This window comes from Protopterus annectens, chromosome 9.part0 (genome assembly GCF_019279795.1).
Source record: "Protopterus annectens isolate FY-2018-M chromosome 9.part0, PAN1.0, whole genome shotgun sequence".
Taxonomy (NCBI): Eukaryota; Metazoa; Chordata; order Ceratodontiformes; family Protopteridae; genus Protopterus; species Protopterus annectens.
In genome coordinates this window covers 1,536,872,423-1,536,887,932 of record NC_056743.1, presented here as the reverse complement: position 1 = coordinate 1,536,887,932, position 15,510 = coordinate 1,536,872,423, and the positions used below count along the sequence as shown (strand labels likewise).

The 15,510-nt window shown below is 38.6% G+C and overlaps 1 long non-coding RNA gene across 1 annotated transcript in view; it reads right to left on the bottom strand.

The window, feature by feature from the left end:
* The window catches only part of LOC122812167, a 647,623-nt gene that overhangs the window by 201,013 nt on the left and 431,100 nt on the right, over positions 1-15,510 (bottom strand). The window contains exon 3 of the long non-coding RNA XR_006366342.1: positions 9,727-9,922. This is a non-coding gene — a long non-coding RNA (uncharacterized LOC122812167). The remainder of the gene's footprint in view (positions 1-9,726; positions 9,923-15,510) is intronic.

Here is a 15,510-nt window from a genome sequence, read left to right as displayed (position 1 = left end):
AATTGTATTGTAATGAGTTTGCTGCTCAGTACATTGGCAGTGCCAGACATCTGTAAAGTGAGTTTTACTGCAATATAATTTGTGAATGTGCACAAGTTATTCATTCTCAGTACATTACAAGTTTGCATGACAATGGCCAAACAGTACTCAATAATAAATAAGTTCATTCAGTGTCTGCTCTGGTCTTAGGCAAAATGAGATACTGGTTTGCCCTACAATATGCCCTAAGGATAAGAAACGCCTTATTCATAAATTATCTTGCATGTTCTGGAAAGATCCTACCAGAGTCAAAGAAGCTCATGGGTTCTTATTTGCTGCGGTTATTACAAGGGAAAAAATGGTCAGGCTGTTAGATTATCATTTCAAATTTGCTATTCAATGCAATCAGCTAAGTCCAAGAAATTGCATTAGTTTCCCTGTGATTAAAAAATGAATGCCCATGGATGGTGTGGAATTAATATGAGAATGATTCAACAGTCCATGTAAAACAAGAGTCACTCTTTGTTAATGTAAACTCATCTGCATATAGGATAAAGTCCAGTCTATAAAAAATTGCACAGAGTATGGAGTCCATTGGAGGAAAAGCAGTATCATGTGTATATAGTATAAACTCCCTTCCAGGAAATACATTTCATCTGTATATAAGATAAGTTCCAAACCTGGAAATGCAATCTTACCTAGATGCTAAAAGTAACTTTATTCTAGGAAATACAAGATGATATGTATGCATTTTCAAATTTCCAGCCATGTATTATGATATAATAAAGGATGGATTCTAATCCAGGACTCTTTCTAAGTGAGTTATTAATAAATATTGAAAATAATGAATATCAGGTAAACTACTGATGTCAGAGTAGGAAAAATGAATTACAGGCTATGTGCATAAATGAAAGACAACTTTAGCACACAAGATATATACTTGCAAACTGTAAGGAACAGCAGAGAATCTACTAAATTGCAAGCTACCCCATCACCCAATTTACAAAACTTACAAAATGAATCTTCCCTAGCATGCTGACCAGTTGCTTGGTTAAAGGACTTCTCAGTCTCTTTCCAGATACTCATATTTTATACACATTTAGATAAAACAATTTGTAAGTCTTTTATTAATAATGAGATTGACTAAAAAAAAACAAAACAAAAAAACTTGCTAATACTATTGTGCCAACACTGAGAAAGAAACTGGAATAATCTGGTGCTTTAGACTTGAACTCCCATGTGGTATAGAGGGAAGTTGCTTAGTACTCTCCACTTCCTTCCAAATATATATCCTTCTTCAGAGTTAGCATACCACCCCACAAAATGGTTGACATCCCACTGCTGCAGTGTAGTTTTCCAGCATGTCACACGTCAGCAAACAGTATCCTGCTCAGATTCAGTTATTGCCTTGGCTCTCCTCTTTCTGTCTCCATTATTGAAACCAAATGGACATTAGACTTATTTTTAAGCTCTGTGTTTCTGAAGGATAGGCAATCAATCCACTTATGCTGTACTGACAGTCAGAAAAAGGCTAAAACATTGCATTTCTACAGCTAGTGGGATTTGGGTTTATCGGCCTGAATGTACCCATGGAGATTTATAAAGCAAAGAAGTCATGGGCATTTAGAAGCCATGTAGCTGAAACACCAGTATGATCTTAATGGGTCATTTGCATATATCCCATTGGCCTCCACTACAGGAGCTTTAAAGTGTTACACAGTGAAAACTGTAGCTTGCTGGGTCTTTCTTGCAGTTTTTGCCTCTGTTTTTAGTCATGTAATATTCTGTAAGGCCCATGCTCCCCTGTGATTGTATATTGCTAATATCACGGCATTAATAACAAGACCATTTTTGCAAATGACTTTTTCCTTTCTCTTGTTCTGCAGTACAAAATTTAGGTGAAAGAGCACATCTGCTGTGCTGTTGCTGTGGAATGCATGCATGCATATACAAGAATGGCTGTTTTTAAACAGGTTTATACTGAGTGCACTCGAAACTCTTAACGTGTTATTTAGCTACAGGACCAACTGTTACTTAAACCACCCTGATTCATTTGTTATGACATTACTTGGCACAGGTAGTGACTGTCCTTCCATATTAAAATATGAGGCTGATACATTAGAGCCTGTTTTGCTTCTATTTAGTTTCATGCAAAAATGCTAACACAATGTTAAGTCTGGCAATGAAAGCTACTTTGCTTATCCCTGCCACACAAATTTATTTATTTGTCAGCTTGAGCACTTCTAGTGTTAGTCAATGAACCACAATTCAGCTAACAGTAATTCTCTAAAATTTCACTAATAGTGCAAAACACATGTTTTTCTTAGACAGAGGAATGATCAGCAAGATACCATAACTCCATGGCTGCAGAAAAATGCTATAGCCATTTCAGGGAAATCTGTAGTAGTAATATTAGATAAAATATGCTGACTGAAATACGTCAGTGAAATTGGAGAACATACATATGTTTATGTGTTTTTATATGTATGTATGCATATATGTGTGCATAGATGTATATATATATATATATATATATATATATATATATATTTATATATATATATATATATATATATTTATATATATATATATATATATATATATGTGTGTGTGTGTGTGTGTGTGTGTATTTGTGAACATTTGCACAGATTCAAATGCAACCTCTATCTGAGTTTAGTTGACTGTTTTTCATCTCCCACATGCTATAATTCATCTCCTCTGTGTAAAGGGCATATGGAGATATCCAAGATTAGTAAATCCCACAGTCATGACCTGTCATATATTGTGTAGAGCAACAGCTGTCTCTTTGTCACTGTTTGTCCCCCTCTCTCTGTCACTGCATGTCCCTGTCACTGTCTGTTCCTCTCTCTCGGTCACTGTCTCTTCCTGTCTCTCTCTCTCTCTCTCTCTGTCACTGTCTGTCCCTTGATCTCTCTTTCTCTGTCACTGTCCATCCCTCTTTCTGTCACTGTCTGTCCCTCTTTCTCTCTTTCTGTCACTGTCTGTCCCTCTGTCTTTGTCACTGTATATCCCTCTCTTTCTGTTTGTCACTGTCTGTCCCACTCTCCCTCTCTTTCTGTTACTGTCTGTCCCTCTCTCTATCAACATCAATGTCTGTCCCTCTCTCAGTCTCTCCCTGTCACTATGCGTCCCTCTCTCTCTGTCACTGTCTGTCTCTCTCTCTCTCTGTCACTGTCTGTCCCAATCTCTTTCTCTATCACTGTCTCTCTATGTCACTGTCTGTCCCTCTGTCTTTCTCTGTTGCTGTCTGTCCCTCTCTCTCTCTGTCACTGTCTGTCTGTCCCCCTCTCTCTCTCTCTGTCACTGTCTGTCCCTCTCTTTCTCTGTCACTGTCTAACCCAGGGGTCTGCAACCTTCACTATCAAAAGAGCCATTTTGGCCTTTCTCCTACCAAAGAAAATTCATTTGGAGCCACAAAACATATTTGACCCACAGAATGAAGATAACACAACTGGCTCAAGGACAGAACCCACAGGGTCAGAGTTGCTGGAGCTATGTCAGACTCTAAGCCAGTCACAAGCGGTGTCCCACAGGGCTCAGTCCTGGGACCCCTCTTGTTCGGCATTTATTTTTCCGAGGTACAGGCAAACATAGGAGGATTGTGGCTGACAAAGTTCGCAGATGACTGCAAACTGGGCGCCATAATTGATACTCCAGCGGACACAAACATCCTTCAGAGAGGCCTCATAGAAATGGATAATTGGTGCCAGAGCCATGGCCTTAAGCTAAACGCCAAAAAATGTATAGTCATACCCTTTGGGAAAAACAAGGTATCGACAAATTACCACATAGGCGGTGATCCATTAAGTACGGAAGAGGTAATCTGGGACCTAGGGACCCAGGTTGACAGTAACCTCTCATTTGACACTCACATTGCCAAAGTGGTTAGGAAGACCTTCTATATTGCCCACCTTATCATGAAGGGTTTCACATCTAGATCAAGAGAGGTCATTGTGCCCCTGTACTCTTCTCTTATCAGGCCAATGACTGAGTACAATGCCCCATTTGGGATGTATCTCACCCGACACCTGCAGCAGTTGGAAAGATCCCAAAAGTTCCTCACCAAGAGGATAAAGGGTCTTAAACATATGTCATATGCTGCCTGACTGAAAAAACTCCATCTCTATTCAGTCGCATACCGCCTACTCAGAGGTGATCTGTGCCTGACGTACAAGGCCATGTCCAATCCTGAATTAATGGACATGCTCCACCTCAGAAAATCCAAATCCATCAGAGCCACGAGAACAAGTGACTTAAACCTCAACACAGAAATAAAGAGAACGTGCTGGAGGGACAGATTCATAACCCAGAGGCTCCCTACACTCTGGAACAGAATCCCAGTCCATGTTAGGCAGAGCCCCTCACTGACTCTATTCAAGTGAAATCTCGACGAGTGGATGGGAGATCGTAGGTTTACCCCGGGGGTCATCTCTTTGTCACTACTAGACAGAGGCATAGTAAACTAAACCCTAAAAGGGCGTAGTATTCTCATCCTAAGGGGTGGTGTAAGCCACATACACTCTGGCTAGGCTTATAAATGCCCTAGGGCAGATAGCCTAGTACGAACCTATGAACCTATGAACCTATATTAAGTTTTATATATAGTTATTATACTATATATAAAAGAACTAAGTTTATGAGCAATATTTAAAAGCCATCCCTATTTTTGTTCCTTTGTTGAGATTTTTATTGAGATTGTTCGATTGCTGAAAGTGTGTGCGTGTGTGATACCTTTCATCCTCTTAGAGCAAGAAATCTGGACAAAGCCATAAATAATGGGGGAGACAAAGGCCCAAAAATAGGAACACTTTTTAAGTATTGCTATTACAAAATTAAAAAGTTGATATAACAGGTTTTGCATTAGCATGAATTTTCTGAAGGGTATGAAGTCTGAAGCTCACATGTCTGCCTATATTTTCTGACTTCAACCCTAAATAATTTTCCATTGATTTTCCAGAAAACCACAATTTTATGAGAAACAGACCAAAAATATGAGGCAAAAATCAGGACATTCTGCAAAAATCTGTACAGTTGACAAGTAACTATGTGCGTGTTTGTGTGTGTGTGTGTGTGTGTGTGTGTGTGGAAAATGCATGTTAACAGAAACAGTGTTATTCAAGCAAGTTTCTAGGTTTTTAAGAGCAATATTTAAAATCTGTCCCTATTTGTGGCTGTGTCCAGATTTCTTGTGGTTGAGAGTTTCAGAGGTATGGTGGAGAGGTATGGAAACCTTTCAAGAGATACTGATGCTGCCAAGGAATTGCTCGATCACTCTCAGTGTGTGTGGAATGCCTGGTAAAAAAACATGTTATTCTAGCAAGTTTCTAAGTTTATAAGAGCAATACTTAAAATCCATCACTTGCTTGATCGCTCTCAGTGTGTGTGGAATGCATGGTAAAATAAACCATGTTATTCTAGTAAGTTTATAAGTTTATAAGAGCAATATTTAAAATCCATCAATTGATCACTCTCATTGTGTATGTGTGCTGCAGAGTGACCATTATTTTTCAATGCTCCAGGGAGCCACTGCAGGGTGGTGAAAGAGCCGCATGTGGGTCCAGAGCCACAGGTTGCAGACCCCTGGTCGTCTAACCTTTTCTCTCTTTCTGTCACTGTCCATCCTTCTCTCTCTGTCACCATCTGTGTCTTGCTCTTCATTATCCATTCTAAGATCCTGTACAAAGGCACCCTCTATTGTACAGTTGTTGATTTTGCACCCTCATCAATGCAATGCTGTATTGCTTGCATTTTAAAGTGCATCATGACAGAGAGCTTTTGCTCCTGCTTACGGTATAAACTTACTGAAAGTAAACAGCTGTTGCTATATGAAAATTGTTTGCAGCTTTGCTGCCTCTGCCAGTCTCAAGACATGCTTCATTCAGCTCAATTCATCTCACTTTAATATTCATTGGCACCTCCATACATTGAACTCCAAGCCTTGCCTGCTCCTGTCTCAGCCTACACCAGCCTTGCTGTCTGACTTACCTTCTCTGAGGAAAAACAATAAAAGCAATGGACAAAGTACACTCCAAGCAATATGAAAAGTAATGATACTGTAGTTTAATGAAGTAAGGTTAGCGCTTTTGTGCAGGTCAATGCCTGCACTTCTTCAGACCTAAAGTCTGGATGCCAATCCACAGGTATCTTTTCCCCTGCCAATTCGACTGGAGAAAGGCCCGAGAAGGGCAAGGTCTATGAGTCGTGGCAGGCAGAAAAGGAAACTCTCAGGGGAGTTTCAACAGGACAGTACTTTGAAAAAGATGTGGAACAGAACAGACAAAACATAGTACACAATCTATCTGATGTTGCACTCTCACAAGATGATTTCAACTTATTGAGAAAAGGGCTTAGCTTTATACCCAAAACACACAGTAAGTTAACAGATACAATTATTGACTTGAAACTTTATTGCAGGAATGTAATGCTGAAACTCCATTTTGGAGGTTCTGATACTACAGCATATTCAAAGGATGCATTGGTGTTTAAAAAATTAAGTGAGTATACACCTGTACATCATCCACTTGTTGAAGCCTATTTTAGGCTCACAAAAGATGAGATATACAACTATTACAGTCGAACCAAATCAGGTAGGATTTTAAGGAAATATGATAATTTAACATACCAAGAGAGGCAGAGTCTTAAGAGACTACAACAGGACCACAGAATCATTATTAGACCTGCTGATAAAGGTGGTTGTATTGTAGTGATGAATACCTTACACTACTATGATTCTATGTCTAGTATGCTGCATGATAAATTTTACAAAGAGACTGAGTTATCAGCAGTAAAAGAAGTCATTTTATATGTACATAATAGCCTATCAGACATTCATAAGAGTGGTTTGATTGATCGTGATTTACATGAATACCTTCTAGTGAAAATACCCTTGATTCCAGTTATACATGGCCTGCCGAAATTACATAAGAATGCCAGTGACCCACCCATGAGACCAATTGTTTCTGGCCGTGGATGGGTCACTGAGCATATCTCTGTATACATAGAGAAACATCTGAGGCAAGTACTGAACAAGAATAAGTTTGTATTGAGGGACTCCAAACAGTTCTTAATAGAACTATATGATTGTTTTAACTGTAATGGCATCACCGATGAATATATGTTCGTGACCCTTGATATACAATCACTCTTTACGGTCATTCCGAATACCTTAGGACTTACGTTTATTTCTGAATATCTTAAGGAACATAGTGAGTACGACATAGTGAAGATTGATTTATTGGTACACTTCCTGGAACTAGTATTGGAAAACAATTTTTTTGTTTTCAATGACATCATATACAAACAGGTAGATGGCGTAGCTATGGGCACTTCCTGTGCCAATAGCTATGCCAACATGTTCCTTGCACATTGGGAACAGCATATCTTGTTCTGTAAGACATTATTTAAAGAACACGTTAAGTTCTATCGACGTTTTGTCAATGACATGTTTGTGATATGGAATGGCACTTTAGAACAACTTCAATTGATGCACACCATCATGAATAATCTAATTGATTGTCTCAAATTTACAATGCAGTTTTCATATAACAGAATTGAATTCCTGGATTTGTATATTGAAAAACTTCCAAATGGTCTTATTAATACAGGAGTGTACAGGAAACCATGTCATGTTAATACCCTGCTCATGAGATCGAGTATGCACCCTCCTTTTGTATTCAGGAATGTTATGGTAGGTCAGGCCATTAGAGCATCTAGGCTAAATCCTTTGGAGGCAGGTTTTGTATCTGAACTAGGGGACCTTAAAAGTAGACTTTTGCAGAGAGGATACAATATTAATGAAATTGATCCTTCTCTGGAACGAGCCTTAGGACTACGTAACACCGTAGCTACACCATATTTTGGACATCACAGTACCAACACCCAGGTGAATAGGGAGCACATGTCATCTCATGTTAAGTTTTCAACATATTATTCATCAGATAATAATGAGATTAGAGATAACATCAATAAATATTGGTCCATCATGCATGTTGATCCTAAACTAAGAGTCATAGTTGGTGAAACTCCCAGTTTTTTGTACAAGAATAAGAACAATCTTAAAAAGATGCTATGCTATCCTAAATATGGAACAGTAAACAAAGTAGCAGGACATACTAAACCGTGTAGTAGATGTAATTTCTGTCAATTTATTAATGAAGACAGCAACTTTTTACATCCTGATACGCTTGTCACTTATGAAACAAATGTGGAGGCTGACTGCATGACCACTAATGTGGTATATTTGGCCACCTGTCAGATCTGCTCCCACTTTTATGTTGGGAAAACCAACCGATCATTAAGGGACAGAATGAGGGAACACATCTATCACATAAGGAAGGGTTCACCTTATAATGCCCTAGCGAAACATGTCAATCTTGCAGGAAGATCGCACTGTTTTTGTTTTAGAGTACTTGAAACTATAGTTCCAGCAATAAGAGGTGGTGATATTAGGACACATACAGAGAACAAGGAATGTGACTGGATAGTTCGGCTTAGGGCAGATAAAGGATCTGGCCTCAATGATAGAGCCTCGATAAAACCGAGACTAAGAACACGTAGGAATATTAAATAGATTGTACCTGCTTTCTCCATTGACATCTGTACTAGTATTTCACCTCATTTTTCTTTTTCTCCCCCCCCCTTCAATACTCACTTTTACTTATGACATTTCTCACAGAGGTTCACTATTTTTCATGTCATTCCATTTGAAATATAGTTGACCAGGATTTTTTGTATCCTTAGGATAGGCATTGTTTGAGCATTTAATATTCATTTGATTTGTGATTTTAGGACATATATTTTGTATATTCAACTGGTTATTCATTACATGCATTCTTATTGTATTTACTTGTTTGACCACTAGAGAATTTAGCTTTTTTCTTCCCCCCCCCCCCTTCAACAGTCACTTTTATTCATGATATTTCTTATGTAGGTTATATATATATTTTTCATGTCATTTCATTTGGAAATGTAGTTGACTGGGATTTTCTGTATTTTTAGGACAGGCATTGTTTGAGCATTTAACATCTATTTGATTTGTGTTTTTATGATGTATATCCAACTTGTTATTCATTCATTATATGTATCCTCATTGTAATTACTTGTTTGACCACTAGAGGTGATCATACAAAAGAATCATTTTATGTTTTCTTCATTGTAATTACTTGTTTGTCCACTAGAGGTGATCATATAAAAGAACCATTTTAAGTTTTTATTTATTTTAACTTAGATCTGAAGAAGCTGTGTTAACAGTGAAAGCGCTCATCTTTAAATAAATACTCATTCTTTTTACATAGTTGGTCTTGAGATACTCTTCATTTTTTGGACCTGTTTTGCTCCTGCAACCTCCAACTTGATTTTACTTCTAAATGGAAGTTTATGTCTCAGATATTTAAATCCCATAAATGTGAGTCCGAAATAATGAATACTTAAGATGATTATACATAGAATAGTCACATATGAAACCTCAATGATATGACGTAAACAGTGAATTCATTCTCTTAATCTTGTAATAATCCATAGAAAGTAATCCAGAACATGAATATCGAACTTTGCATTGATACTTAACTTGCACGGTACTGCTATATGCCTTGCATGTCACTCAGACTGTCAAATGATATAAATTATTATTACCTTACAAGTATTCAGTCTATAGTAATCTCAAACCTTTGAAAATCAGAGTAAATTGAAGTGTAAGAGTCATCACAACTTTTTTCATAAAGTTTATACCTTATTGCTTTGTTTTCATAGAATTCTAGGGTAAATCACATCACTCTTATGATGTGTGTCTTTCAGGAACTTTTCTTCACCAAATGGATGGAATCATTCCCCTTATTCTCGGCACTTCTAACGACTGGACTAGGTAAAACTATACAGTCTTCCTTCAGGAATACTGATCGGACATTATTCCTTTTGTAGGCGAAACCTGGAATGAATGCACAAGGGAATTGTCATTTGTATTTATATATACATATACACACACACACACACACACACACACACACACACACATACACACACACACACACACACACACACACACACACACACACATATATATATATATATATATATATATATATATATATATATATATATATTGGATTGTGTATGCAGTGACAGCAGAATTAAAAAATAAATAAACAGAGCACACTGTCACAATGATAGACATGGTTGTCAAACAACTAGAGTTTGAATTCCACCACTGCCAACCATTATAACATTGAATATGTGGGGGACAGAGATTCATGTCTCTACCAAATACATTTACATCAAATGCCACACAGTAGAATAAAATAACTGAAAAAGAGTTTTGATTATATCGACATAAATCTTTTCTTTTTTGCAGGGGGGCTTATCCTCCTGCACTTCCATGGGAGGGATCCCCACACCCTATCTTATATATACCAACTCCAAGGTCACACAACAGTGGAAAAAAGTGCAACCTCAAAGACTGATGAAAGTGGTTATTGTCTAGTTTTCTTTTTCTACTAAATGTTATTCAATATAAATCTGTTTGGTTGATTGGCTGCAACTCAAGGGACTATGTTGATGGTTCTCAGATCCATGCCACTGCCGACAAGTAGGTCTGATAGCCAGCAGGATGGTCTCTTGAATCACACTACTAGTACCTAACAAGTTAAAGTAGAAAAGACGCACACAAATCTGATCCATTAAACAATTTACCAAATACAACAAGAGCTCATGAGCATAGAGGAAATATGCACTGCTGTCCTGGGTATAAGCTTCCAACATCCAAATCCAGGCTAAGAACATGCATTGATCACTTACCAAGCTGATCCATTTGTCTAACACTCTGGGCTCCTTTCCCACCTCTTTCTCTCTCCATGAATATCAGTGTCTTCTAATGAACCTTACTGACAGTAACTGCCTTTCAAATAAGTTATTACTTTGACAGACACATGCATACACATACAATTCTTAGGGAAGACTGGTGGAATTCTCCAATTCTCAACAATTTTCTTCCTGGCAAGACAAATTTACAACTACCCTAGATTTTGAACCTGAGACCCAACACTTCAGTTAAGCCAATTTTGATAAGTAACCTGATGATAATAATACTATTAAACAAAAATGATAATGTGTATAATGCTGTGGCCAGTCAGAGACAGATACTTGCAGCTTGACAACCTATAATAATAAATAGTACTTTCACCTCAAATAATAATATATAATGCATAAATAATTGTCAGTCACAAGATCTTAATGGTTCATAGATTCATAAATTAGTACTAGTCTTACTGCCTTTGTGGGCCATTTTACAGCCTAGCCAATTACCCCATGTGAGAATCAAACCCTGCACCCTAACCATTATATCAAAAATAGAAACAAAGAAGCTAGACAGTGCTGATAATAATTAAATATGCAGAAGTAAATGCATTTAGAGAAAGAACAGACAAGTTATGAACTGCATAGATAGAATCATAGAATCATAGAAAATACAAATCAACTGGGCTTTGTGGCCATTTACATCTTGACAGTACCCCTTAGACTTTACTTCCTTTTTTAGGAGAAGAAGACCTTTCATATCAGGGTTTAATTTGTGGATCCTACCCAGTTGTCTAACTCCTGTTTTGAAGGAAGAATAGTGGGTCACATTACTTGACTGGAGTGGATGTTCATTCCAGGGAAGTGCTATGTGACAAATCTATCTCTCCACTGTGTTTTGTTTATTTGTTGAGGCATGTTTAGATTTCTGTTTCCAGTGTTAGTGGGGCTATTTGGTTAGTGGAGATATGAGGGCTTGGATGAGTGGATCTCCAATGACCTGAAAAGCTAGTCACAGATTGCCCCTAAGAAGTCTTACAGGACATTGAATAAAGGTGCAGTGCTTCCAGCTTCTCTTAGTAGATGTTGTCTTTTAAGCCTGTCATCTTTTTTAGTGAGGAACCTCTAGGATGTTTCCAGTTGCTTAATATGCCTGGTAAGATACATCCAACAAAGGGGCATTGTATCTGATAATAGGTCTGATCAATGCGAAATATAGAGGAGCAAAAACTTCCATGCTTCTAAATAAAATACCTTTTCTAATCACCTGTGTGCCAGGTAAGATTTCCTAACCACTGTTATAACATGATGGTCAAAAATAAGAGAGTTATCTACCCATGTACCAAGGTATCTCACCATACTTTCATTATGAAGTGGCGGTGTTGTCTATACTGTAGTATGGATGGAGGGATTGTTTAGCAAATGCAATGGTACTGCATTTTTTAGCATTTAGTTTTAAACTGTTCTTTGAGCACCAGTTGTTGACATCTGTGAGTTCTGTTTAGAGCTTATGTGTATCAGAGGGGGGCTTGAGGATACCACAAAGTTTGCAGTCATCCACAGACTTGGTTATCTAGAGATCCCCATTTGTAATTTGGAGATCTGCAAAGTGGATCCTGAACCTGCCACCTTTGCTACATGAGTTCTATCCCTCAACCAACTTGCTATCCATGTAATTATGTAGAATATGTGTTACAGAGAATGCATTTCAATGGAAAGGAGCATGTAAATTTAACAGAAAAGGGCTTCAGAATGTACATTTAGCAGAGTATGGGTTATTATGTTCATAGGTTCATACTAGGCTAACAACCGCCAAGGTCTTTATAAGCCTAGCTTTGCAACCCAATCTAGTTTTGTGCTAGAGTTCCTTGGATGCCTATATGGTGGGATGTGTTAGTAAAGAGGTAGCTATGGGGTTATGTGTGTGGGAGACATGTTGGCTGGAGATTAATTTACTAACTGTTGACACTGTCCATTAAAAACATGGGGCCAGGCCAAAGGAGAATATGCTATTTCCCATCCAATGTTTCTTTTGAACAAGGTCAGGGATAAGCTCTGCTTCACCTAGATTGGAAGCTTATTACATAGTGTGGGGATCCACTGGGACACATATTGGTCATTTCAGCAGGTTCAATTTATGTTGCAGACAAAGTTCAGGTCCTTGGATTTAGTGTTTGTGGTGTTGTTTGTCTTGCAGATGTGCAAGGGATCCATCAGAGATGGATCTGAGGATGCCTTATATGATAGGCATAGATAACTTCTTAGTAACCTGTAGGAGACTGAGTACTGAGATTGGACCTTATGGCAAGCTGTGTAGAACAGGGTATTCATACCCTGGATTCTCCTGGTGTGGAAAGTTTGACAGTGTTCCAACCTTTGCAAGTGCCTAGCTAGGTACATGGCAAAGGAGGCATAGTACTCAATGATGGGTCTGATAAGGGCTGAGTAGTGTGCTACTATTGCTTCCTTGAATTGGATGCCATGCACTTGATTATGAGTTGGGTGAGAGAGAATGATCTTCTTACTATCTTGGCTACATGTTGGTAGAATGCCAGATTACTGTCTACATATGTTCCCAGATCCCTAACTATAGGGTCAACTCTTAGGGGTGGTTTATCAATGAAATAATTAGGATGGGGGAATGCTTTCCCAAAAGGTACTATAATACATTTATTTGCACTGAGTTTTAATATGTGGATTTCACAGCAGTCATTTGCTTGTGTTAGACCCTCATATAAATGTCATTGTCATGGGGAGAATCTATGTTAGCTCCTAATTTACAGTCGTCTGTGAAGCTGGTGAATCAGAGGCCTTTGATATTAACCTTGACATCTGAGAAGTAGATGCCAAACAGGAGTGGGCTCAATAGAGAGCCCTGGGGTACTCTGCTGGTGACCAGTCTCTTGGTGCAGGTGATCTCACCGTTCCTGAATTCTTGGGTCCTATCTATGAGCCTCTTAGCAATCCAGTAAGTTATGCAGGGATTTATGCCTAGTTCTGAGAGTTTGTCAACAAAACCTGAGTGGGGTATTTTATCAAACACCTTGGCCTGGTCAGGGTAGTCGGTATGCACCATTTACCTTCATCCATTCCACTTGTGAAGACATCTACCAGGTTAAGAAGGTAAGATCTTCCCTTAACAAAGCCAAACTGGCATGAGTCCACAGTCTGTAGGGGGTGTATATTACATGATAGAATGTTTAGTTAATCGAATAACTAAACGCCGATCACTAAACATCAAAGATCCAAAACCGCAAACGGCAGCTTCCACCAGGGACACAAGTAGTTTGGCAGTTATGTGGATTTTTCCCTGTTTTCAATGTGGAGTGATCTCGGAGTTGGTATATTTAGTTAGTGGATATTTGGGGTGTACAGCCCCCCACATCAGGGGTGTGGGGGTTGAAGCCCCCCACTTTATTTGTGTTTATTTATTTTTTTTTATATAGGACCACGGCATTGTTTCCCTAAGTGGAAACTGCCATTCACGGTTTTGGTTCTTTGATGTTTAGTGATCGATGTTTAGTTATTCGATTAACTAAACATTTGATCACATAATATAGACCCATCTGTAGGTTGCCAATGTCCTTGTTGATCATTTCCAAGATAGTTCGTTCCATGGCTTTACATATTAAACTTGTCAGATTGATGGGGCTGTAGTTCCTGGGGTCAGTTTATGGTCCAGCTTTATGAAAAGGGATGATTGCTGTAGCCCTCCATTCACCTGGCATGTAGCCTGTTTTGAGGCTGTAGTGGTCCTCCTAGGTCATGTTTTGCTCTATTTAGGAGGTAATTCGGGATACTGTTGGGGCCCATTGAAGTAGTAATTTTGGCCTTAGTGAGGACCTCCAGAACATGCTCCTTGTTGATAGCTGGGGGGGATAGGCTAGAAGGGTTTTCACACGGGGTAGGGGGGGTGTAGTTAGAGCTAAATTTAACTGCCAGTAGATTTGTTATGTCACCCTGGTCAGTGAAAGTTGTGCAATTTACCACCATTTCTGCACACTACTGAGTATTACCTGTAAGATTCCTGACATAGCTGAAGAAGGCCTTGTGATAATTCTTAGCCTGACCTTGTAATTGCTGGACTTCGTTAGACCTCTTAGTTTCTTTTTAAGTTGAATCAAAGAGCTCTTGTCTCTGCGAGAGCTGCATTTTCTGATTTTGGCCATGACCTTTTTTCTTTTGTTGTATACCCTGTTAAGGTAAGGATTCCACCGTGTGGTTTGGTTTGGTGTTAAATCTGGGCATATTTCTGGTAGGAATGGCAGCCTCAGTGTAGCCATTTGTATGTTTTTTTACAGGGTTTCTGTAAATAATTTTGCATAGGTAGTTGGGTTCTCAAGGGCTGAGGGAGCCATGAATATTGACAAACCATCACTTAATTGGATGTAGTTGCTTTAGTGTAGTTCCTAAATGTTACAGGTTTAGTTGGGTTTTCTGGTTGAGTTTTATGTCAAGGAAGGCATCCTTATAGTCCAACTTCACCATTGAGGAAGTGACATGGGGGATGCAATGGTCTCCCATGTTGGTGAGTACTAGGTTCAATATGTTTGTGTTGATGAAATCCAGGAAATGGTGTGCCTGCGAGTTAGAGGTAGTGTACATTCCCAGTCTGTAGAGGGGTAGTTAAAGTCTGCCATGAATAGGATATTTGCTTGGATAGTGAGCACCTCTAGTAGAGCTAGGTAAGAGTTGTTAGCATTGTGGGTCATAGAGGGTGACCTG